This window comes from Thermobia domestica, chromosome 11 (genome assembly GCF_964235325.1).
Source record: "Thermobia domestica chromosome 11, izTheDome1.hap1.1, whole genome shotgun sequence".
Classification (NCBI taxonomy): Eukaryota; Metazoa; Arthropoda; class Insecta; order Zygentoma; family Lepismatidae; genus Thermobia; species Thermobia domestica.
In genome coordinates, this window is record NC_137464.1 from 79,795,638 (window position 1) to 79,821,396 (window position 25,759).

Below are 25,759 nucleotides of genomic sequence, written 5' to 3' on the forward strand. Positions count from 1 at the left end.
GGGAGATCCCTCGTGGCTAAGTGGTTAACGTACATGCCTTTAGCATGCGAGATCCGGGTTTGATTCCCGATGGAAGCTCATGTTGTTCGAATCCCACGTTAAGCTATAAGTCCACTTCTCATAGCCTCGCTGCTGAAAAGCGTGCTAAACTGAAAATCAATTCGAAGGAAGGAAGGAGTAGGGGAGTCAATAGGGATGTCAGCATCGAAGCTATATGTCCCCGTCACGATTGACTCGGTTGCTCAGGACTGCAAGATTAAAAGAACAGGGATAAAATGAATCGAGTTCAAATGAAGAAAAGAGCTGGTAAATGAAAAGAAGAAAAGAAAAACAAAAGTAGAAGATAAAAGAATAAATAAGATAAAATATATAACAATAACAATATATGGAAAACAACACTAAAAACAGAGAAAAGATAAAAAATTAGCAGGAATCACAACAAACTAAAACCGCTCAGAGAACGTGAGCAACCCCATAATTAGAAATGAACTTAAGTACCCGGCTAACATCACTATCATCCCCCAAGGTACGGTAAGTAGACAAGGCAGTCCGAAATGTTCTCTGAGATCTGAGCATTCAGGACATTCAACAAAGTGCTATGTTCACATATTTATTTTAAACGGTTCAACAGTTTCCTCACTTTCGTAATTTTACGAGTACAAAATGGCGAGATCATAATTGCTTACACAGGGGCACTGATTCTACAGAAAAAAAAAATTACAGAAATTCTCCCTCTTCCCCTACTAAAAACGGAATTTTCGAAAACTATTGATTTCCTTATTTTTAACAAGTTTAATTTTTCAACATAACAGGCTCGTGAGATACTCTATCTTTGGCATAAATTTTAAAGTTTCCCCCCGAAAACACGGATTTTAATCGAAGTGACACAAAGGCCCAGTTCGAAGTGCGTACGATATATAGGGATGTAAATGAGCGAACTTTTCATAAGCAACTTTTCCCGAACTTTCGCTTTTTTTTTATTTACTAATTAGCGCAGTGGCGGCTAATATTAGTGTTGCAGCGTTGCGCAACGACCAAAGTATTTCAAGAAAAAAATATTATCATCAATAGTACTAAAGAACAGAAAAATACTTTTTAATACTCGCATATATACACTTTAAATAACACATTTTTTACTTCTGTAACTGTCCGTTTCGTTAATCCATTTTAAAAAGCGAAAAATAATCCGTCACAGAATCTCTAATTTATATTGTGTTGCAGCGAACATACAACGACCAGATTCCTTCAGCGCGGGAATTGGAGTGAATGTTGTCTCCTTTCCCCTATCTGAGAAGTTAAAGGAACTGGTCGTGGCAATGCTTCTGCAACACAGCACGGTTTACAGTGAACGAGAAGGTTTTTCGCGCTAAATAAGATTTCTAAGTTTTATTTCACTAGCAATTAACAAATGGAACTTGTTTTTATGCATTCATATTTTTAAATTACAGGACCATACTGAAGCAAATCAATATAATAGTAATTAAAAAAAAAATGATTGCAGAATTACAAAATAAGAAAATATCTAGTAGAGCAGCAAACAAATGAAAGTAGATCCGCATTTACAAGTTAATTCTTAGTTTTTATTGATAATGAAGGCTTCTTCTACAGTAATTTGTGAATAAAATATTAATAAGTCAGTATGTAGAATCGCCCCCTCCCTCTGTGGATAGCCTAGTATTTTAGTATATACATATTTCTTTTACAAAATATTTTGTACTCTTGATAATTTCCACATAAAACTGTATGATGGGGAACGCCACATTGAATTTGGGACTAGTTAGCAATGCTCAGGGGCGTAGCCACGACGGGGGTCCACCGGGTCCGGACCTCCCAAAAATTTCGAAACTTGACTAACATTTGTAGACATTCCTAACGAACTATACTTGTTTAACAGAGAAACGATTGATGTAGGCTAAATATTTTATTTTACGCCTCATCATGTACTCTCTCTCTTTTCTTAAAAACAATTGTTCTATCTTTTTTTTTTTTTTTTGCTAAAAATATAGGTGAGAGTTATTACTTATCGTCTTTTCGGATGCAGAATAAGAAAGGTATATTTTGCATAGACGTATCGAACCCCTCCCCAACACACATTTCTGGGTGTAGAACTGGCAGTGCTGTTTGTTTTGATGTTCTTCGACTTTTACCTTCTCTTAGGTATACATGCTGATCCTACATCTGGCGGGTTTCGAGGTTTCCTTTCCAGAACATATGACATTGATAAGCATGGTTTTGCCTCATGTGGAAGACGGATGATTTGGAATGTAGTTTTTTCTTTTACGCACATGTGTGTGTGTTGATGTATGAATATGTGACATTCGGAATTCATATACTAGTACCTCTTTTGTATCTCTGTTTTGGTTTTTATTTATTAGATTTAATTTTATTGTGTGTGCTTTAATTCTGTAAATATCCTACAAATTCGGAATGAATTGTATACCGCGACTTCTGTAAATAACTTACAAAAAACATTGACCAGCTTTCAATTGACGAAAAACTTGCAATTAAGGCTTAGATAAAACAAGCAAAGGACAATTCAGGAGAGTGTTCGAAAAAAAAATCCAGTTTAAATTTACAGGATGTTTTATGGCAGTAATGTTGTTTGCACTAGTTACATTTCCTCAATTTATTTTTAATTTTTCCTGGATAAACTGTGAATCAAGTTTGTTCAATGGACATTTTTTATAACACTAATCTCTGTTACGAACTCTCTTCAGTCAACGCTGAAGAGGAATTCGGATCAGTCAGGGACTGAGTTTGCTAGAATGAATCGTTCGCAATAATCTAGAAAAATATTTAGTGAATCTACAAAGCTTCTGAAATTAATATTAACTGTACCTATGGCGTCAGTAAAAGAAGAACAGTTTTTTTTCACATCATAAAGAATTGACACTTTCAAGGAATTGAGTTGATTTTAGTTTAGCGTCCCTTTCAGCAGCGAGGCTATATGAGACGTGGACCTACTGATTAACGTGGAATCCGAACCACATGAGCTCCCGCCGGGAATCGAACCCGGGTCTCCCACGCCAAAGGCGCGTACGCTAACCGCTTAGCCACGGAGGAGCTCTTTCAAGGAATTGAATGTCCCAAGAAAGGTTATCACCATTGGTTATGTTTTCCATCGAAAAAGACCTGACAATAAGAATACCAGAGTTCAACCAGCATGTATTAGACAGATTTACTCCAATCAGAGAGAGGAGAATGAACTTACTAATTAATTAAGGTGATTAATCGGATAAAGTGTTCTGCATTTTTTTTTTTTTATTTTTTAAAAACAGAATTTTATTTAATTTCACATGTCGCATAGCATTTGCATCTAAAGTTATGCTGATTAGTCAATGAGTCCACTTTATATCTTCTGTCTCTTATCGTTCGTACTGCAACACCCGAAACCACAATCCACCGGCCACCACTGAATTAGCGACACTCATTTTTATAACAACTTAGTCTAAACATTGTGATGTGAGCTAGCTATGTGTTATACAGTGAAGTGAAATGAAATCTTTGAGTTTTACGTCCCACGGTTATGCCGGTTAGGCTAAAGGAGACTGTGATTATGAGAAATAAATAAAATGGTGGAATGAAGAAAGTGGGAGGAAACGGGAGGACCTTGAGAAAACCCACGAGCACGGCGTTTATCCACCACAAAGTCCACACGGCGCGAGCTGGGATCAAACCAGGGACCCCAAGCACCGGAGATGAACGCTCTACCAGTGAGCCACCGCACCCCCTATGTGTTATACAGTATAGTTATTTGCACCATAATGATACAAGATAGACTGACACACATTGACATTATATATATGATATGAATAAACACGTAAAACACATTATTGTAACTGAATAAGTACTTTGCACAAAGAAAAAATATTAAATAAAATAATTAATTTTGTATTGGTAATGCGTGAGTAAAAAGCAAGGCCGGCGCTAGCAGTTTTGCCGCCCTGGGCGGTACTTTCACATGCCGCCCCTTTAACCCGCAACCTTATTTTGACAGAAAACGTTCAAAGTGTGACGAAAAAGTAGGATACCCCGTTTAAAAACATGTATGAAATGGAAAAGTAAGCAAAAAATTGAACTACCTCTCTCGAATGATTACGTAATATTTAAATGACTCCATATATAACACAATATTCAGTATGCTTGATTTCGCTGTATACCTGTGATATACAGCAGCGCATACAGAAAATAAAATTTAAAAAACAAAAGTGCTTTAGTCACAACTAAGAATTTTAATTTTTAAACTTATTTTATATCAAAAGATGTTTCCAATAGAGTTGATTGATTAAGTTGATTTTTAGTTTAGCGTCCCTTTCGCCAGCGAGGATATATGAGACGTTGACCTACTGATTAAAGTGGAGTCCGAACCACATGAGCTCCCGCCGGGAATCGAACCCAGGTCTCCCAGGTGGCACGGCTCGATCCCCTCTCGCGCCGGCTCTGGTAAAAAGAAAGAATTGCAAATGACTGATTTCGCTCGCTGTCTTCCGTATAGTAACGCGACGACACATGTCTGCAGGCTACAGCTAAATAAAACTTTTTGGACTTTAAACTCGGCAGAGTGGCTCAGTATGTTACGAAGAATTCCCTTTGCTACTTTCGGGTGTCATCGCCGCAATGGTGACATCCTCCTCTTTCTTTTACGTGGATTGTGCAATGTGCAATCACCACAGTGTGTCCAGAGTGGTGTGTTGAGTGAATTACGCGTATATTTTTGTGTTCCAGTCCAGTTATTAAGGTAAGTTAAATTGCAAACTCACATCATCTAGAAAAGCTGGTGTAACAGAGGCAAACAAGGAAAAATTTGTCAGGATGGTAAATTGGTAACCACCGTGGTTTGAACCCGGGATCTTCCTATTGCGAAGCCAACGTTCTACCACTGAACCAAGTTTAACAAAACTTAATTTTCACTGATTTACAGATTTCTGATGAAGACGCATTATTTTAAAGATATAGACAAACACAAACGTCCATGTCCATTGCGAGCTTCGAACCACGAATCCTTTCGACGGCGATACAAAGAATTGGTTCGCTATATCGCCGATTGGGCTTCATTATTTTTAGTTAACTTCAAAGCTGAATTAAAAATATTCTTTAAGGTACTTTGGTATAGTACTGGACACGGGAGATACAAGGGTTTAGGAAGAAATCGGTTCTGGTTTTATTCAAGGTACCATCACAGCATTTTCCTGGTGTGACACAGGGAAGCCAGGGAAACCTGTCAGGATGGTCGCCACCGTAATTTGAGGCCGTGATCTTGGTATTGAGAAAGCAACGTTTACCATTGAACCATTTTTAAAACTTAATTTCCACTGATTTACTGATTTCTTATCAACACGCAATGTTGAACGATCGCATAGACAAACAGAAACATCCACGCCCATTGCGGCACTCGAACCCGTAAACCTTGGAACGGCGGCCCAGAACCTTATTCCACTCGACCACCGTTTGGGGTTCATTATTTTCAGTTAAAATTGATTGGCAAAGTTCGGAATACAAGAAGGACAAGGTTTTAGGAAGAAATCTGCTATGACCTTGTTCAAGGTAGCTCCCCCCCCCCCCGAAAGCATACAAGTACCTTACCTTGTTCAAAATGTTCCATGGGTATACACGTAATGGCTCCCACATGGATAGCATGGTCGCTCAGATTTTTGACTGGAAGTTGATATTGAGCTAAAGATGTCTACTGTATGGGTCAAATTTATTACATTTCGCACTTGGCTACCGACATCAGACGCGATATGTGTTTGTTTCATTTTTGTCTATTAGCGCTCCACTACTAGTAATCTTTTTTGTCACCGGAGAAACTGAAATATGTTCTCCGAAAGCGGAAGGGAAATTCTTTATTTTTGACAATTGGTTTTTCTTTCTTTCAGTTTTCTGTCTGATGAAAAGAAAAACAACGCACTCCACTATTTTTGTAAAAATAGGTATTTTCAATAGAAAACCTAACAGAATAGTTTTCGGAACTAACTCATCCCAGTCAAAATTTCTGTTTTCTACGTGTCTTTCCGCTAGTCTCTCACGAAATCGTTTCTAGTCGGTGGAGGAGGAACCACGCGTTCCAACATCTGTCAGTTATAAAATTTGAGCGACTGTCCGATTGTGTATGCTTAATATTCTGCACCAAAATTCTTAAATTTCTCATTTATTATTATTATTATTATTGTTGTTAATAATAATAATAATAATAATAAATATGAATGTATTTAAGACCATGCCTGCTAATCTCCATGCAAAAATGCATATAAGAGATGATTCATGTCAAAAATAATTTTTGACAATGATAAAGATGACATTTTTCAAAATTTCATGAGATATGGGACTGTCTTAAAATATTTTACAGAGGAACTATGATGACATTGTAATGGCAACGACAGTAGTATTAAGAATCGGCAAATAATTTATTGATGTAACGAGTAACATTATGAAAATCTTTTCTCATAGGCTGTCAACACAAAGTAATCAAGATGCCAAATAAGAAGCATGATGTCGCGTCATTTTACTAAAATGAAGTAGGACTCCAGGGATGTTGCATCCTGTAAATATTGCAATAAAGTTTACTACTGCAATGCAACTCGCTTGAAGGACCACTTAACAGAATGCAGAATAGCACCAGTGCACCTGAAAGAACAAGCAGGGAAAACAGCCAGCCCAAACTTAGCTCATTAACAACTTTTTGGCAATACTGCACAAATACCAAGCACCTCCAGACCAAGCCAAGAACGTGAAGTTTCGGAACTATCTGTTAGTGTTGCTTCAACTCATCAAAGTAGCCAATTTTCTTTCAGACAGGTCAACCCAGAATCAGTGTCTTCTAAAGTGGTAATCCCCACATCAACAACCCCAGTTCTTTTGACGACAGTAACAGCCGAAGAAATAATAAACACTTCTGACCAGACCAGTGTATTTCTTTAGTGAGTTCCAGAGTCGTGATGAATAGAGTTGCATAACAGCCAAAGTCAAGTACCAGTAACCACAACGTCGCAATCTATATAAGCAACCTACGGTTTCATCGTTTTGTGATAATATGTCTGCAGAGGAGCAAGACAAGCTGAACTACCTTTTTGCTCGTGCCGTTTATGAGTCAAATTAACCACTGAGCATAGATGAAGATGTTTATTGGCTTGATTTTTTTTAAAGCTCTACGTCCTTCCTTTCAAGTGCCTACAAGATATCTCTTATCAACAATACTTCTTGACTCCGAGTATCAGCGCGTTCAAGAAGTTGTAAGCGAGAAAATCAAACAAGCCGATTGTGTGACACTCATGTCAGATGGGTGGACCGACATTGAAGGAAACTCTTTAATAAACATTATGAGTGCTCACCTGTATTTTTAAAGGCAATTGAATCGAAAACTGAAAGCCACACAGCTGAGTATATTGGCGAAGTGTTTACAAACGAAATTGAAGCCATTGGAGGATCGCAAAAAGTGATAGCAGTCATTACTGACAATGCTGCAAATATGCAAGCTGCCTGGAAATTTCTGCAATCAAGATGTCCAAGCATTATACCTTATGGCTGACTTGGACATCTTGATTGCAATCTACTAGCAAAGGACATCCAAAAACTAGACACTCTTTCAAGAACTGTGGTAGAATGTTAGACTATAGTAAAATATTTCAAGATCCATCACATACCTCTTCAGACCCTGAAAGAAATACAAGATACAAAGAATATCAATCATAGTCTGCAAATGCCTGTGGAAAGTTGTTGGTCGTCTACTGTTAGGTGTCTTGAAAGTTTATTGCATCTTAAATCCTGTCTGCAAGCTGCCATTGTTGATGACCGAGTGGTTCAGCATGGGAAAGTTTCTTCTGACGTCAGGAAAAACCTCTTGGATGATGAAGTTTTCTGGGTTAAAGTGCAGAAGTTTCAAGAACTAATAAAACCAATCGCTACAGCCATTGAAAGATTGGAAAGTGCCACACCAAGCCTTTCTGAAGTTCCAATACTCTTCAAAAAATTGAAGATGCATTTCTCTGAAACTGTAACATCTCCATTATCAGAAACTGAAGAAGATGAACTACACAAAAGCGTTCAAAAGAGAATTGATTTCTGCTCACACAATATCCAGCATGCTGCTCATGTTTTGGACCCTAAGTTCCATGGTAGCGACGAAGAACAGCGAATGAGAACTATGGACCAGATTGTTTCAATCTGCGAGGCATTTGGCATTGACAGGAACAAAGTGATTGCAGATCTGGGATCATATTTAGCAAAGGATGAACTGTGGAGCCGAGAACTTCTGTGGTCTGCTGCAGAAACAATGAACCCGATCACCTGGTGGAAAGGCCTCTGTTGTACACGTCCTTTATCAAAAGTGGCTACAAAAAATCTGAGTATTCCTGGCACAGCAGCTGCTTGAGAGAGGAATTAGGAAAGATTTTCACTCACGAAAACCAAAAAAGGAAAACGGCTTACCATGAAAAGGACTGCGAAGTTAGTGTCAGTCGGGGAAAATCTTCGAATAGTCAAAAAAATGAGGACAACGAGCGTAAGGTATGTCAAGTCTGTTCCGGTAACTGCAGATATTCCATCTGCTGTACCTAGCACTGTTCAAGGACAAGACAGAAAAAATAAGGACAACCCTGATGCTGTATCAGATGTTTCAGTGCATTTAAAGAAAGAAGAAGCAGAACTTACCAGTGCATCCACTTCTGACTCGAATGACCCTGAAGATATTGTGTATGCTGAAAGCACAGGTTCAAGTACTCATGAAGTATCCTCAGAGCATGAATCTGAATAAACTGTTTCATTTCTATTTTACAATTACTAGAATTTCAGCACGAAGTAACTTTTTTTTTTCTTTCTTCAGTGAGGGACTCCAGTTGTTCAGTTGAGTTGGAATTTTCATATACACAAGTTGTTAACATTTAAATGCTTGATATTCATGCGTCTAGAATTAAAATTTTCATTGTTTGCGTAATTGCGTAATATCTTGTACAAGCATTTGTTCTTATACAGATTTTGTGTTTTATGATACAAACTTAATGTTTTATGATGTAAAATTCAAGTTTTCTGTTGCGAACTTACTAGTTAGTGCTTTATGATGTGAAGTTCGTTTTCTGCTGCAAACTTAGTTTTTTAAATGTAAAATTCAAGTTGTTTTGCAGTAAAGTTTATGTTTACCTTTTATAATGGTAACTTTGATTTGTGGATGTCAACTTAAAGCTTTCCGTTTGTTAATTTTATGTATAATGATGTAAAACTCAAGGTTTCTGCTGTAAACTTTGTTTTGTGATGCAAACTTCAAGTTTACTGCTGCAAACTTATTGCTTTATGATGTAAACTTCAAACTTTTTTGCAGTAAAATTCGTGTTAATGATGTAAACTTTGTGCGTGTTAACTTAAAATTTTATATATTTTAATTTACTGCCAAAGCTTCATTAGCTACAACCAAAATAATAAAAATAAGTAGCGTTATGTTTCAGAAGCTTATCGCTTCCTTGACCAGACAATCTTATACAAAATGTAGAATGTTTAAAAAAATTCTCTCTTCTCTGTCCAAAACCAACAATAAAAATTAAAAGTTAACGGTTTCAAAACAATATCTTGACAATTAATTTACCCGAAAAATCAGATAAATAATTATAATTACTTTTATTTTACATTTTTCTTCTTGTTCTTTCTTTTCTTTCTAATATTCTTTGCCATTCCACATTTATTGTCAATCCACTGTTCCAGTTCATCACTATCACCTTCTTCTTTAATCCTTCTTGCTTCTTTCATTTCCTTATAAGCTCTCTACTTTCTTATTCAAGAATAATAGCTCCTTCCCTATCAATTTCATGTCCTGTTTCTAACACATGTTTAAAAATTGCATTCTTGCCTCTTTTTAATCTTACATTATCTTTGTACTCCTTCACTTCAAATATGTGAAACAGGACATGAAATTGATTGGTAAGGAGCTATTATTCTTGAACAAGAAAGTAGAGAGCTTATAAGGAAATGGAAAGGAGCAAGAAGGATTAAAGAAGAAGGTGATATAGTAATGAATTGGAACTGGGGATTGATAATAAATGTGGAATGGGAAAGAATATTAGGAAAAGAAAGAACAAGAAGAAAAAAGTACAATGAAAGTAATTGTTATAATTATTTATCTGATTTTTCGGTCAAATTGTCATGTATTATTGTTTTGAAAACGTTAACTTTTAATTTTTACTGTTGTTTTTGCACAAAGAAGAGAAAAGTTTTTAAACATTTTACATTTTGTATAAGATTGTTTGATGAAGCGATAAGCTTCTGAAACGTAACGCAACTTATTTTATTTTGGTTGTAGCTAATGAAGCCTTGGGAGTAAATTAAAATATATAAATTATGGATAAAAGGCTGTTTAATGATTATATTCAAATTTTATGTTGTTAACTTTGTGTTATATGATGCAAACTTAGTGTATTATGATATGAAATTCAACTGTGCTGCAAACTGTTTTATGATGCAAATTTTGTTTTGTGCATCTGAACTTTATGATGTATAAGTCAAGGTTTATGCTGCAACTTTGTGTTTTATGATATAAAATTCAAGATCTCTGGTGAAAACATTGTTCCGTGGTGTAAACTTCAAACTTTTTTTTTCTTTCTTTTACAGTAAGGTTTGTGTTTATCTTTTATGATATAAGCTTTTTGTGCTCAAGTTGTCTGCTATCAACTTTGTGTTTTATGATTTAAACTTACAGGTTTTGCTGTGAAGTTTGTGTTTTATATTTTATTATGCAAACTTTGTTTTTTGCATGTCAACTTTGGGTTTCATGATGTAAAATTCAAGGTTTATCTTGTAAACTATGTATTTTATAATGGAAATTTCAAGTTTTGTGTTTTGTTATGTAAAATTCAACTTTTCTGATGCAAACTTAGCAGTTTACTTCATAAAACACTAAATTTGCTAAGTTTTTCCTGTAACGTTTTTGCTTTGATATAAACTTGTTTGCGCAAGTCAAATTTAAGTTTTCGGTTGTCAGCATCATGTAAAATTGAAGGTTTCTCCCGAAAACATACTATTTTATGATATAGGCTTGGAATTTGAAATACATACTTGTAACGCTCCGTAACATCTTTTGAAAAAAAAAAAATGTGAAAATTATGTACTATTAGAAAGAGAAAAAATAATAAAATAAATTTACTTCGATTTTTAATATAGCCATGTTATATACTAAATGTTATATACCCAATGTTTGTAATTTTACAGGGATTTTTTAAATGAACAATTTTTAAAAAAATGAGCCGAACTTTCGGTGAACTTTTCAAGTTTGAACTTTTCATGAAATTTTCCAACACTAACGATATATAATAGTTCGTTTTAAAAAGTTGTTTTCCCGTGATAGTAAGAGAGACCTGTCGCTCTTTCTTCACTAAATTCTCTCCTCCTCTTGTCTATTTTTTCCCCAACCTTGTCTCATGAAGCATTAGCTAAAGAGCTTCTGAGCTTTGTGTGCAAGCATGCATGTATGTGATAGTATTTTCGTTTTGTTTGTAGTAAGTGATTTGTTTTCAGTTTATAAAATATGAATGCTGAACTAAATGACTTATAAGTGTTCTGGAATATAATCGACGTTATGATGTTCGTAAATATTTAACAACTGCTTTAATTTAACTATAAATACAGTGCACCTAACAATAAAAGAAAGAATAGTATGCTCTAGAAACTTGTCATAAATACTTAACAAGTTAAATAGCAAATTTAACCTCAGAAGTACTTCATCTAACAAAATAAATAATAATAATAAAACCTTCCCCTTCTTTACTGGCAAAAGAATTAAAAACTATTTTAACAAAAAGTATGAACTGTTTTGACTAAAAAAATCATTACACATTCATCCGTCATTTTAATATAAGGGTTATAACAATTATATTATACAAAATACTTCCTTGTATAAAAAAAAAATAATAACTATACAATAACTAGATATTTGTCACAGTCCATTAAACCTATTTATATAATTTTTAAGTACATAAAATACACAGCAGGTACATAATAACTTACTACCATAAAAACTTAACAACCAAAGTTTATCAATCTTAATACCTCAAAAGTATAACAGTATTCTTTATAACACTGCACCCAGTTACTCAATACTGTCTTAATTATGGCTCTAAATTTGCATATTCAAATAAATATACACGTAAATGCCCCATTTACCTTACATCTGAGACCTGCACACTTAAGTATTTGGAATCTGTTACCAATCGCAGGGTTTTTTAAAGACATAATCAGCATTAGCAAAAATTTTAAAACTTGGGAGAAATAATTATTAACATAAATTGATATAAATTAACCCTTATACCGAGTATAAAAAGAGTATTAAATCCATTTAAAAAATAATATACTTCTCTATTAGTTTACGAACTTTTTATCCATATCACTACAAGAACATTAATCGAAAGTTTCACAAGTATTTATCCATGTCTTCGTTAACTGCGCTGACGGCGCAAAAACGCAATTTTACAGAAATTCTTTGGAAATATTTAATTGTTAATTTAATGTTCCACCAGTATGTCCTTTAGGCTAATGGAAACAGATTATTAACAATGAATCATTGTGAAAGAATTAATGGAATGAGAATATGAGAGAAAACAGGAGAATCCCGAGAAAACCAACGGACACGAGGTTCAGACACTCTTGTTGCATTGCTAATTAGATAATACACACAAATTATATACAGGGTGGCCCAAAAGTAGGTATACAGTCCCGTCCCGTATTTTATATCATTTCTTATTATTATCAAACAGGTAGACCTAGTTTCTTTATTATCTGTTCTTAATGTCTTTTTACTTATAACTTAAGCCCGGAACAGTCGAAGCAAATAAATTCATAAACTAGAATGTTATACTTGATCAATGCAGGGGTGTATACCTACTTTTGGGCCATCCTGTATACTAATATGAAGAACTGATTTCTCATTCAATGCCCAGTTGAACTTACTACCGTTTTGAACATGCTAGAATACTGAAATATTCCGCCATAAGATAAGGTTTGGCAATAGTAGTTCTTCTTCAGATTATGTGATTTTTTCTTAACGCAAAACAAAAAGTCTTATACAGTACATGCTTGTAAAAATACATTAAAAAATGTTTTAGTTCATACTGAAGCAAAGCTACGTATTGTAATACTTAGGTAACTCCCAGAGGAATAATAATCAGGCATAGGTTGTAGAACGAAAAAGTCTACAAAATACAAAATTAACCTTCACACATGTTATTAAGTTAGTACAGTTACGTTAGAAATCCTATGTTTGTCATTTCATATAGAAGGGGACTGAGACGAAAACAAGTATTTCATTATTTTATAAATATATATAATAAAAAATAACAGTCAAATCATCATAGGGTTTTCAATCAACTTTGATATGAAATGTAGACAACTATTATAGTTTTCATATTGTATATATTACGGTGTCCCTTATATAAGGTAATTTCGTGTTATGATACGCACACCCGCGAAATGTATTCTATGTGGCCGTAAACACGCATTAGTGAAATAGCAGTCCCGAGAACCTTAACCCGTGCCGACTTGACGACAAAGTCATGAAATGACGTTTTCATATCTTCTAATCTAATATAAATAAAACGTTTGTGTGTTTGTCTGTCTGTGCGCGGCCTGGATTTTTGGTCACGGATACCTTGGTCCAGGCCCCAGATTAAGGCGAAACGTTTCTTTCAAAATTCGAACCAGGGGGTCTCAGGGGGTGGGGGGCGTTAACCGGGACATGTAAAAGTAGTAGAAAATGACCGATATTAGTGTCGAATTCATAGTTTGAACGGTCGCTGAGATCGATGGTGAAACTCTGATCGCATTAACTTCCAAATTCACCCTATTCGGCTGAAGGCGGGGGTAACTGGGGAGAAGGATACCGAGACATGTGAAAGTAATCCAAAATGACCGATATTAGTGTCAAATCCATAGTTTTCGCAGTCGCTGACTTCCAAATACAGCCCCCATGCGAAGAATGCGTATATTCAGCTAGATTTAGAATGTCCAACTTGATAACGGAGAAAGCAAAAGAGACAGAGAAACTAAACTTTGCACGAAGCAACTAGAGAAAGGAGTACACCTTCCCGTGTATTGACCAACATCACCGGATGTACAATGTTGCCAACCCAAGAGAAAGGTATGTTTTTGTAAATCGAATGACCTAAATTGTATATCATCGTTGAAGCAACAATGAAAATAAAGACAAAATAGATGGTAAACGCAAATCAGTGTTGCAAACTTTTCAAGAAATAACGTGAAACGTGTTAAATGCTAACGCCATTGGCGTACGCAGCGTTGCCATCCTTTGCAAACCACATTTTTCAGCTCAGCTTTAACAAGATACCGAATATCTCGGTCAGTACGTGATTTATCGATCTCATCCACTGTACTGCTCCTCATGCTCTATCGCCTTGCAGTATAGGTTTTAGATCATACTGGACTAGTGATCTTTTCCGAGTTATTGCACCTTTTCCGAACTCAACTTTTTTTTTCTGTTCGAGGCAACACTGTTCAACGGACCCTTCTAGACTTGCAGTCAGCGTAAACAGTTCTTGTCAATATTTAATTTAAGATGTACAAAACGTTAGTACCTCACTGCGTGTGTGCGCCAACGGCATTTACAACACTGTTCTGCGTTTACCATTTCTTTTGTCTTTATTTTCGTTGTTGCTTCCAACGATGATATCCAATTCAGATAATTCGATTTACAAAAATGTAACTTTCTCTTGGGTTGGCAACATTGTTTATCCGTCGATGTTCGTCAACACACGCGAAGGTGTACTCCTTTCTCTAGTTGCTTCGTGCACTTTCGTTTCTTTGTCTCTTTTGGGTTCTCCATTATCACGGTTGGACATTCGAAATTATAATATGGAAACGCCATTTCATGACTTTGCCGTCAAGTCGGCATGGGTTAACGTTCTCGTAGGGAGCTGCTCTTTCACTAATGCGCGTTTACATAGAATAATGGCTACATAGAATACATTTTGCTGGTGTACGTATCGTAGTTACGTATATATTATATATATATATATAGTTAAGCACAAATGGCCACTTACTTTCCTTTGAAAACCTATTTACAGCAATGAACAGGATATTACAGTACTTTGGCTTAAGCCTATATTAATAACTAAAAACAGAGAGAGGGTATGCGCCATTACAAAATTAAAGACCATAAAACTTTAGGAAGCAAGATTGACTGTCTAAGGTTTTCAATATCACGACTTACTGTATCTACATCTACGAATCAGACGAATGTGAAGTAAGAGAGGATGCCGTAATGTCCTCAGTCCCAGAATACGGTCTTAAAAACCAATATTTATTATTTAAAGAAGTCAGAAACAACAATATATTAGCATTATCGCACAGAAACACCACTGAAATTATTTTAAATAAATTTTGATTCATATTGTTTCTTAAATACTTTTGATTTTTCATAATTATTTTGTTCTAAGGAACTTGATGAAAACTATTGAATTTTACCGTATTCATATTTTTTTCTATAAAGGTATTCTTAAAGAAGGAAAACTTCGTGACAAACTGATTATATAACATTATATATACTTGTAACATTATTTAATATTACGTAACATTATATAATTTGAAGATTTGCACCTTTTGATTGTGTCAGCTTCAAAGCTACTTGGCTTCTAATCACGACGGTAGTAAAAATATATAGTTCGGATGCAGCATTATATTACACCTTACCCACAAAATATATCTAAAAATATATATAGTAAAAATATCTTGATTTTCCAGTTTATGATTTTCTAGATACACTAGATCTTCTAGAGAGAGGTGGTTGAATCACAGTTGATACAGGAGAACCTAAAAAGGAAAAGAAAAACAAAACAATAGAATGAAGATCATATTGAGCGCCTAAAGTAAGCAAGAGCTTTTCAACTAATTCTACATCATGTTCTATCATGCATTTTAAATAAACCAATTTCAGCAAAGGGAACAACTCTATAAATTTGTATTTACAATTAAACAAATCTAGAGATGAATCAATACAATGAAATTACAAGAAAAGCCTCATACCTACATAAAAGAGAAACTTCCTCCCAATTTCTGCAAGCATTAACAGATCAATCTGCAGTTTAAATATAACGTGCAATGCCATGCCTATTATTAGTAATATATCAGTGTTAATTTATTGCTTAAGAAAATTTTAGGCCCCTTAAAATTATTTAAACTATGTTAAAGCCTCATGCTAATGCTTGCTTTTAAACAGATTTTAAGTGGTTTTATTTATTTTACGTCTCTAAAGTTCAATTTTTAAAAGTATTGAAGGGTTAATTGCTTAGTATGCTGTTACTCAGAGTCTGAAGTGGAGAACCAAAGGTGGTATGATACAAGCTTACTTCAACTATTCTTATTATTATGGTTGTGTGCTTATTTGACGTGTTTCATTTTTCACATCCAGTTTTGTATCAAACTTTCTTACCCAATTTTGGTTTATTCTTCTTTAAATATTTGCTTAGAACAAATGAAAAGCATTTTATGAGATTTCGTATTGATTTTTTCTGCTTGACAGTGTTATCTTTTTAGGTTACATTATACTTGATACTACCGAATAAACTAATTGTTGTATACAAGAAATATCAACAATTAGTACATTAGGTAAGTATTCTTCCTTTGGTTTGAAGCGATAAAAGTTCAAAATGAAATTTTTAAGTTTTACGTCCCACGGTTATGCCACCCGGGCTAAAGGAGATGGTGATGATGAGAAATGAATGAAATGATGGAATAAAGAAAGTGGGAGGGAACGGGAGAACCCCGAGAAAATCCACGCACACGGTGTTTGTCCACCACAAGGCTCACTTGGCGCGATAAAAGTTCGATTTTTACCAACGTAATTTCCGTCAAAATCCGCAACTGAATGACAGAAAGCATATTTTGGAATAATGAGATGGAGAAATACAACCGTGAAAATTTTACGCCTAATTATATAAACATTACTCATACTTGATTCGAAATCTTAATTTATTTACTAAAGCAGAATTATAAATGTGACGAAAATCTTAAATATTACATTAAAATTTATATCTAAAAATATGTTATTATTATTTTGCAACTGTACGTTCAATATTTCAGTTTTAAAACTACAGTATACATAAATAAAGGGTATTACTTTTCTTCATGTAATTTTATACTACATGCAATTTATGCATGCTCAGAATATAAAGAAGCCGTCATAATTGTTTCTATTGAGTTAATATAAATTGGGTTAATAAAAGTTCGATACAAATACAAATACAATACAGTTTCAAAATACTGTGCTGATATTTTTTCTTTTTGGAATTCTTTTAGCTATCAAAACTATTTTTTTCAGGAAACAAAGTATAGGTAGATGTTAGGAGTTATTAATAGCCAGATGAAATGAAATCTTTCAGTGTTATGTCCCACAGTTATTCAGTGTAGGCTAAAGGAGATGATAATGACGAAAATGAATGAAATGGTGGAATGAAGGAAGTGGGAGGAAACAGGAGAATCCGAAGAAAACCCATGCACACAGTGTTTGTCCATCCCAATGGAATGGCCAGATGTAGGATTGCAGAATGTATATTGTTGAAATATGCTTCCTTAATAAATTACATTGAATTTTAAACTTCTCTACTGTGACTCACATTGACAACTGTCAATCATACGACCAGTACCATGAAGATATATACAAACTAATATTCTTTATGAAAAAGAAGAAACAATGTAGCATTATTAATAGCGTCGCTATAGCTGCGAAAAAAATAATTCATTTATAGTAATAAACATGTACACAATTTATAAAGTTATGCTTCTTTCCATGCATTTGGTTTCACCATTAATCGAAAAACAACATACCATCATACACTCTAAGCAATATACATAACCTACATAAGGTACACTACAAAACCCAGCTTTAACGAAAGAATTATATAAGTACATATCACAATGCAAAATTAAATATAAAATGCAATCTCCTCGTTAGAAAACCTTGTTAAGTTAGCAAAACGTACATATACCATACCTTTACGCTAATAAGTACTGTAAAGCAGTCCTTATACAAATCCATAAAAAGGTTTGGATTATGATGTCGAAAAGGAAGTTTTGTTTGCTAATGAACAGCTAGAAGTCATGTTTGAGTGCTTGAGTACTTTTGTTTTTTAACTGATGAGTTCAATGCATTTATGAAGCTATATTGTTAAAAATTTAAGTATTTACTTAAAGTAGCTCTAGAATTACAGATAAGAAAGAGTACCACAGAAAATGATTCTCGCTATACTAAACTTAATATTATGAAAGCTGTATCTTGATGCAATCAGATCTGTTAACAACAGTATTATTCATGTATTTTTTTTATGTATTACAAAATGAATTATTGAGAATGAGGTATGGATTCGCATAGCAAACAATTATCATCAATTTATTTTATTAGTCATTAATGAATCATTCCTGTTTCTGGAAGTAATTAGTATAAATTGTATAGATTACTTCTTCAAAGGGTGTTTCTTGCACCTGTCAATAAAATGGGAGAAAAGCGATTCTGATTATAGAATTATCATGTCAGCATTTGTCAAGTACGCAGCTAAAATAAAATTTTCAGTTAGGATATCGAAAGCGTAACCAAGATCATCTGCTGAAGACCTGTAGAAGAACGAAGCAGCAATAGATATTTTCTATCCTTTTCATCTTATTAATTTCACAAGTTTCTTTGGTAGAAAAATTCTTTCAAGGACCATGGAAATTTTATTACTGTATTTGGCATTATATTTTGCTTTTATGGAATTTATTCCTCTTCGGATTATTAACTACAATATCAATGTGTATGTATAGCACATTTAACCAAAAATAAAAAGATAAATCCACTAACTCACTGATCCACTCATTACCAGATTTCCGAAACTATCCGACGTAGAACTTCCAAAATTTTGTATAAATATTGTCCATAAATCCTGGACTGTGATAAGACAGGATTTTGAGAAATGTAATCCCTAAAGGGAAAAAGGGAACTTTTCCCCTCGTTATCCAGATCCAAGAAACTATTAAGCGTGTAACTGAAATTTTGTAGAAATAATCTCCTTGTATTCTACGCTATAAATATGATGGAAATTTACTTAATATGATCCCCTAAAGGTGAAAGAGGTTTTCCCATCTTTTTGTCGTAGTTTAGTCCTCCGATATTATCAGACATGTAACCTCTAAGGAGGAAAACTGGGATGAGAGTTAACCTAACTCTATAGTGAAATCGAACTTTCAACACCAAGTATTTTGAGATCAGAAAATTTTGTATATATATATATATATATATATATATATCAATTTTCCATGTCCATGTTCCTATGCGAAGAATGAACACTGTTAGTTCATAGTAAAATTCCTTTCAGGATTATGAAGCTTTATCATTGTAGTATTTGGCATCATATTTAGTTTATACGGATTTTTGTTCATTTTCGGATTAACTAGATTATCAATGTATATACAGCACACACAACCATAATATCCACCGTACCCCTTAGCGAATTGCCTCTAATAATTGCCAATAAATGGCTGGTTGGTACTCCAAGAACAAAAGTATCAAAACACAGAAAAAGTCATGTTGCTGGCAGCTCAATTGGTAGAACAATCGATTGACAAGCGGAAAATCGGTGCTCGAGTTCCGGGTGGATTATCTTTTAGTCATTCTAATCCAGCAATATCAATCAATCGGCGATATATTGGTGAGCTGGCATTATTAAGAGACAAATGGGTATATGTAAAGAAAACTTTGCAAGCACATGCAAATGCATGCATATATATCACGAATCTAGACAGCTTTAATTTGTATAATTTTGTAAGTGTATATTAATCATGTATATATTGTACTAGCTATACTAGATGTAACTTCTTTCCTTTCTTTTCTATAGCAACGAAGCGGTGCAATCGATTTTTAAACAAGAAGGGTCTTCAGATGTTTATCCACCTGTAACTTTCAGAATTCTGCCATTGGAGTGATACTCGCTCTCCCTCACTCCGCTCTGTCTTCTGCTGCAGAGGAGCATATAAGTATTAGTCACGTTTTCAGAAGAGGTCTACTGAACTTCTCAGGTACCTAGGCCTAAAATAAATTCTTAAGCTACTTAAATGATGGGTCTGGGAATCTTTTCTTAATGTAAACCATGAATGATCGGTTTTACAAACACACATCTTTTCTGTGTTAGTAACAGATTGAATGAAAACCGGTGCTTAAGTGAGAACGCAGAACTTGTTAACTTTTGAAGAATAGTTATTGTTTGAGAACTGGAACCAAAAGGATGGTTCAGAATAGCAAAATTATCAGATGTTAGTTACATCCTAAGTGATGGACGAAGATCCAAAATTAGGGAACTAGCTATTCTTGTACAGGGACAGTCAATTGAGACTACACTCAAGTAAGAGTGAATAATAGAGATCAATAGGGATAGTCGAGTGAGATTGAGCTGAAATGGAAACTAGAACACGTACTTAGTTGATTCTCGAAGTGAATGATGATTTAGCTCTAAAGCCTAATTTGATTCTATAAATTATTATGAATTTATTTAGACAAATTATTAGCGGATTATATTGCACCGATTCGTATCTTCTCAAAATTTTCTCGTTTCAGGGCGCCAGTCCAGGTAGTTAGCTTTAATTGAATAAATCGTTGTATATCTACATCTCTTTGATTCAAACTCCTATGAAATTCAATGGTCAATATATAAAGGTCTTAACTAATCTAGTTAAATATGTAAGAGTAACACTTAATACTTCCATTGATATACCTCTAGACGTCAGCGAAATTAAGTTAGAAGAGATTTTTTTTTTTTTTTTTTATTTCTTGATTTTTTTTATTTCTAACTTGATGACATACTTGCGCCAGTTGGAGTTTCCCTTCTTTCGTTAACGATGCTGATATTTCGCGCTCAACAGATGTAGTCAAGCATCGTCTTTTTGCGTCCTTGTTGCCTTTTGTATACTGAATTACACGAAAAAGGCTTCTTCTCGTAGTTTGATAACGACATCGTTACAAAGAAGAGAAAATAAAGTAATTAAGTGTGCAGCGATACACACTGGTTTACACATAATTCTTAACCAGCTACTTGTCTCCTGTTACAAAAATCGGGCAAAAAGGGGCAACATTGGCTTCTTGTCTCCGAAAGAGGACGTATTGAGCTATTCTCTGTAAAAGAAATCGTAATTTGAAACGGCTTGAAGCACATTAAAACTCCAATGGAACTGAAAGGAACCATCAAAATATATGGAGTTCCAAACCATTTTGGTTTTACCATCTTCTGTCACGTTTACGTAATAATCAACCTAATCTAACATCATGTCTGGAAAGAACAATGTACATAGCTATACAAAACGACACAACTTTTTCTCAAGAACAAAATTCTGGTCTTATATATCTATGAATATTATGCATGCTGACGTCTAAAGACAACTTATCACCACAGTCAGCAAAAGCTCACTTCAGACTTCCTGGGGTAAAACCCTCCTTATCCCACGCTGTTTTGGATACAGTGATCCTCTATCTTTCAAACCACATGGGTTTCGACTCTCTGCTACAAACTTCATTTTCTCGGTTTTGGCCAGGTTTTAGGGGAATCTGGACCACTGTGCGGTGAATTGGCCGTGGCGAACCCGTTAACTGGCCTCGCAGATCACGTGACCTAACCCTACTAGACTTCTGTTTATGAAGCTGGTTAAAGGAGGATGTGTACGCTACGAAGGTGGATACACGCGAAGAACTTGTCGCTTGCATCACCGACACCATTACCCGCATTAAAACCCGCCTAGATGATCGATGTGCAACACAACACACTCTCCAACGCGTTGACAAGTGCATTGAGATGGGTGGGGACTTTTTGAACATCTCTTGCAGGATGGATCAGTCATCTGTCCCACCATTATTCTGTCCACCACAGCGCCTACACAGCATTTCGGTAAGTAATATTTACACTTGCTTTCATAAGTATTCATGGATGTGTGTAGTCTTCAACCCGTTCCAGTTCCGTAACGATCGAAAATCGGACACATCTTCATAGAACTACTTTTCTCGGTTTATTTTTACAAGTAGAATCACCTCACAAATTATGTGACATTCCTCCTGAATCACATTCCTGAGTAGAAAATGAAGTAAGCGAGGATGATAAAGGATTTAGTATTCTTCGGAATGAGTTTGAAAAGGCTATGTCCGAGACTAGGAATGGACAGGCAACCGGGATAGATAATATACCAATCGAATTCATTAAAAATATGGGAGACAAGGGAAAGAAAGAATTGTTCCGACTATGCGATGAAATACATGAAACAGGAGAGTGGCCAAAAGACTTCCTGAAGACGATCATGATACCGATGGTTAAGAAATCGAACCCAAAGAGATGTGAGGATTATATAACTATTAGTCTCATATCTCATACAGCTAAAATTTTGCTCCGAATATTGAACAGAAGGTTATATGGAAGAACAAATGAAGTAGAGGAGGAGCAGTTCGGGTTCAGAAAAGGTAAGGGCACAAGAGATGCTATTGGATTATTAAGGGCGATCGGTGAAAGATTTATAGAAAAAGGGAAAGAGGTGTATGTTGTATTTATTGATCTAGAAAATGCTTTTGACCGCGTGAATTGGGAATTGTTGTTGGGAGTTCTAAAGAAGATAGGGTTGGAATGGAAAGATCGAAGACTCATAAGAAACTTATACATGAACCAACAAGTAAGTGTTAGGATAGGGGAAGAACTGACGGAGGAGAGTGCAATTGGAAGGGGAGTTCGATAAGGATGCTGCCTCTCGCTAACACTAATGTTTATCTAGAAGAGATAGTGAAAAAGAGTTTACATGCTGATGACGGCATTTCGGTAGGAGGTAGAATGATTAGATGCATAAGATTTGTAGACGATACGGTGCTTGTTGCAGGATCTGAAAAGGAAATTAATAAAATGTTAGAAAATCTGAGGATGGACTTTGAAGAATATGGGATGAAAATAAATGTTAGAAAGACAAAAGCCATGGTAATTGGAACGAAGAGGTCTGTGTCAAATATAAAAGTAAGAGGGGAGAAAATAGAACAAGTGAATAGTTTTCGATATCTGGGTAGTATTGTTAGTAATGACATGAAGTGCGAACGTGAAATAAAAGCAAGGATTGAATGGCGAAAGAAACCTTTAGGAGGAAGAAAAGTCTGTTTTGTGTGACCTTGAATAGAGAGTTGAGAAAAAGACTCATAAAATGCTTCGTGTGGAGTGTTATACTGTATGGGGCGGAAACGTGGACATTACGTAAAATTAATGAAAAACGACTGGAAGCCTTCGAAATGTGGGTGTGGAGAAGAATGGAAAGAATTACTTGGGTTGAGCGGAAAACGAACGAGAGGATGTTAGAAATGGTGGGGAAGAAAAGAACACTTTTGGATATTGTTAAGAAGAGGGACTGATTAAGACATTGCCTAAGAAGAAATTGTGGCATGAGGGACGTCCTGGAGGGTATGGTAGCGGGAAAGACGGAGGGGGCGAAGGAGACTACAATTAATGGATGATATAAAAAGAGAAAGATCATACGTGAAGACGAAGAAGTTAGCGGAGGACCGTGGAGCATGGAAGCTTCTCAGCTGCTGCAAGTGACCTGCCAGTAAGGGCAGAATACCTATGATGATGATTATGACAATTCTGGCTCGACAGAAACTGAGAAATGTTTATTGCGTAAACAAGCTACATGCAAATTCAGTTTCCTATACAGGAAAAAAAAAAATCCATATTCATGGCCAGTTCAGTAGATTCGTGATTAATGAATGTTTAAATTACCTATTAATAGTGACTTTCTTCTGAATTATGTATTAGCAAAAATAAAGATTATAAAATTTGCGGAAATGCAGATGTTTCATAACTTACTATTAGAGAAAAAGGAAGAAACTAACTTCAAATATTTAACGTGTAACTATTCATTGATAGCGTTCCTTTTGAAGAAGGAAAAAGCGTAACAACTCATATGATGAAACGAAATCTGGACATGAGACAACTTCCGAGCGGTGCAAATCTTAACAGATAAGAGTAAGCACAGCGTACATAATATTCGAACATATGAATTATGTAACATGTATATTTACATTCCGAATATATGGTATTTGATAAAATCTCGCATCTCATGGGGTGGTAGATTAAGCTCCTCCCCCTCCCTAAACACGCACCAGAAGATATTAAGAGAAACTAATAGAAATAAAATCTTCGTAACGATTGAAAAGATTTGAAATTCGAATTTACCAACATAATTTTCAGCTAAGTTACATACAAAATCAAACTCACTAAATTCATCATATCTACACTTCAACACAATTTGAGCATCAGATCATAAAATATGACTTTAACAACATAGGCTGAAGAACCTTATCAGTTAAGTTTGAAATAATAGAGTAACTTTAATGCTGGAAAATATTAATATTTATGACAATATAAAAATTATAGAACTTTTTAATAGATTTTTATTGCAAGTAATCGATACACCCTCGCAAATGAATTTGAAAATATAATCCTTCCCTCCATATTGAATTAATTTATGTATATTTAAATTAATAGACAGTTCGTAATTGTAACACAAATTGTCCAAATGTTGTCACACAGAAAATATTATCATGAATCTCATCATATACTACATTTAAAATTAATTATTTATATTTCTTGTAGCAGGTAAAATTACATTCTCTTAAGCGTTCAATAACCTCAAACACAATGAGTATACATAACATTTTTCAATCGGTATTTTATCGAAATGAACTATGCCGGATCTCTATATTAATACTCATCGAATAGGAAGTACGTAATATTACTTACTTGAACATTTGGTACACCAAGTTTCTTTCCAATTACTTAATGATGCAAATTTAAAGCAATATAATAATAATAATAATAAAACACTAACTCAAATAACGATTTATAGATTTGCACGTACAGGTTAGAAATGAAATCCAACAAAAAAACAAAAATAAAAAAAAAAATGCATTTAGAAAGTGAAGATACACTTAACAGCACAATAACATCATATGGAAATGAAAAGTGATTTTCTTTTTATTTCTAGTTTCGAAATAAAAACCGCATATAAATCAAGAAAAAACATATCTATACGACTGTCTAAAAAAATTTAAATGGTGGTTAGAACAGTAACGAATTTTAGGATCGTTTCTCGTGAAGTAATCAACTGAAGTATCTGGAAACAAAGCACTGATACTAAGATGCAGCAAAACATGAAATATACATCCCGTCATTCAACTCTTGTTGCACTAACTGAATCAATGTTAATGTATTTTATCGATTTTTGAGTGTGCACATCAAAAGATCCTTACCATACATGCTGCTAATTCACTGCTGTGAATATAATAATTATTATATATACGTGTGTAGAAAACAAAACATACAATGTGTGATCAAAAAGTACGGTGAATGTAGTTGCACAGTGCCATCTATTGATGATGTATCTATTTCAACTAGTAAGCCAGGTACCCTAAACCTTTGGTACAGTCAGTGTCAAATTTGAAAAGTTGTGACATGCTAGTTGGCTTCCAGAGGCAGAAGAGTGAGGACGTGTTAAGAGTGTGTGTCGCGCCAACATTAAGTTTTGTTCTAAGTTGCAAAAAAAAAGTGCCGAAGAAGCTCAAGAAACGTTAAAATCAGTGTATGGCAATGAAGTGGTGGTATTGAAGACTGTTTACAAGTGGTATGAGCGATACAAAAGTGACAAGGTGTCGGTTGAAAATCAGCAACGATCGGGACGTCCTTCGATGTCAACAACAGATCAAAAAGTGGTATAAATGATTTGTTCAAACAGGCGA

At 34.7% G+C, this 25,759-nt stretch overlaps 1 protein-coding gene across 1 annotated transcript in view; it reads right to left on the reverse strand.

Annotated features, from left to right (window-relative positions):
* Window positions 1-11,722: 11,722 nt before the first annotated feature.
* PTPMT1 (protein tyrosine phosphatase, mitochondrial 1) overlaps window positions 11,723-25,759 on the reverse strand; it is a 75,822-nt gene continuing 61,785 nt past the window's right edge. The window contains exon 5 of the mRNA XM_081730672.1: window positions 11,723-15,795. The gene's annotated coding sequence lies outside the window, so the exon portion shown is untranslated. The remainder of the gene's footprint in view (window positions 15,796-25,759) is intronic.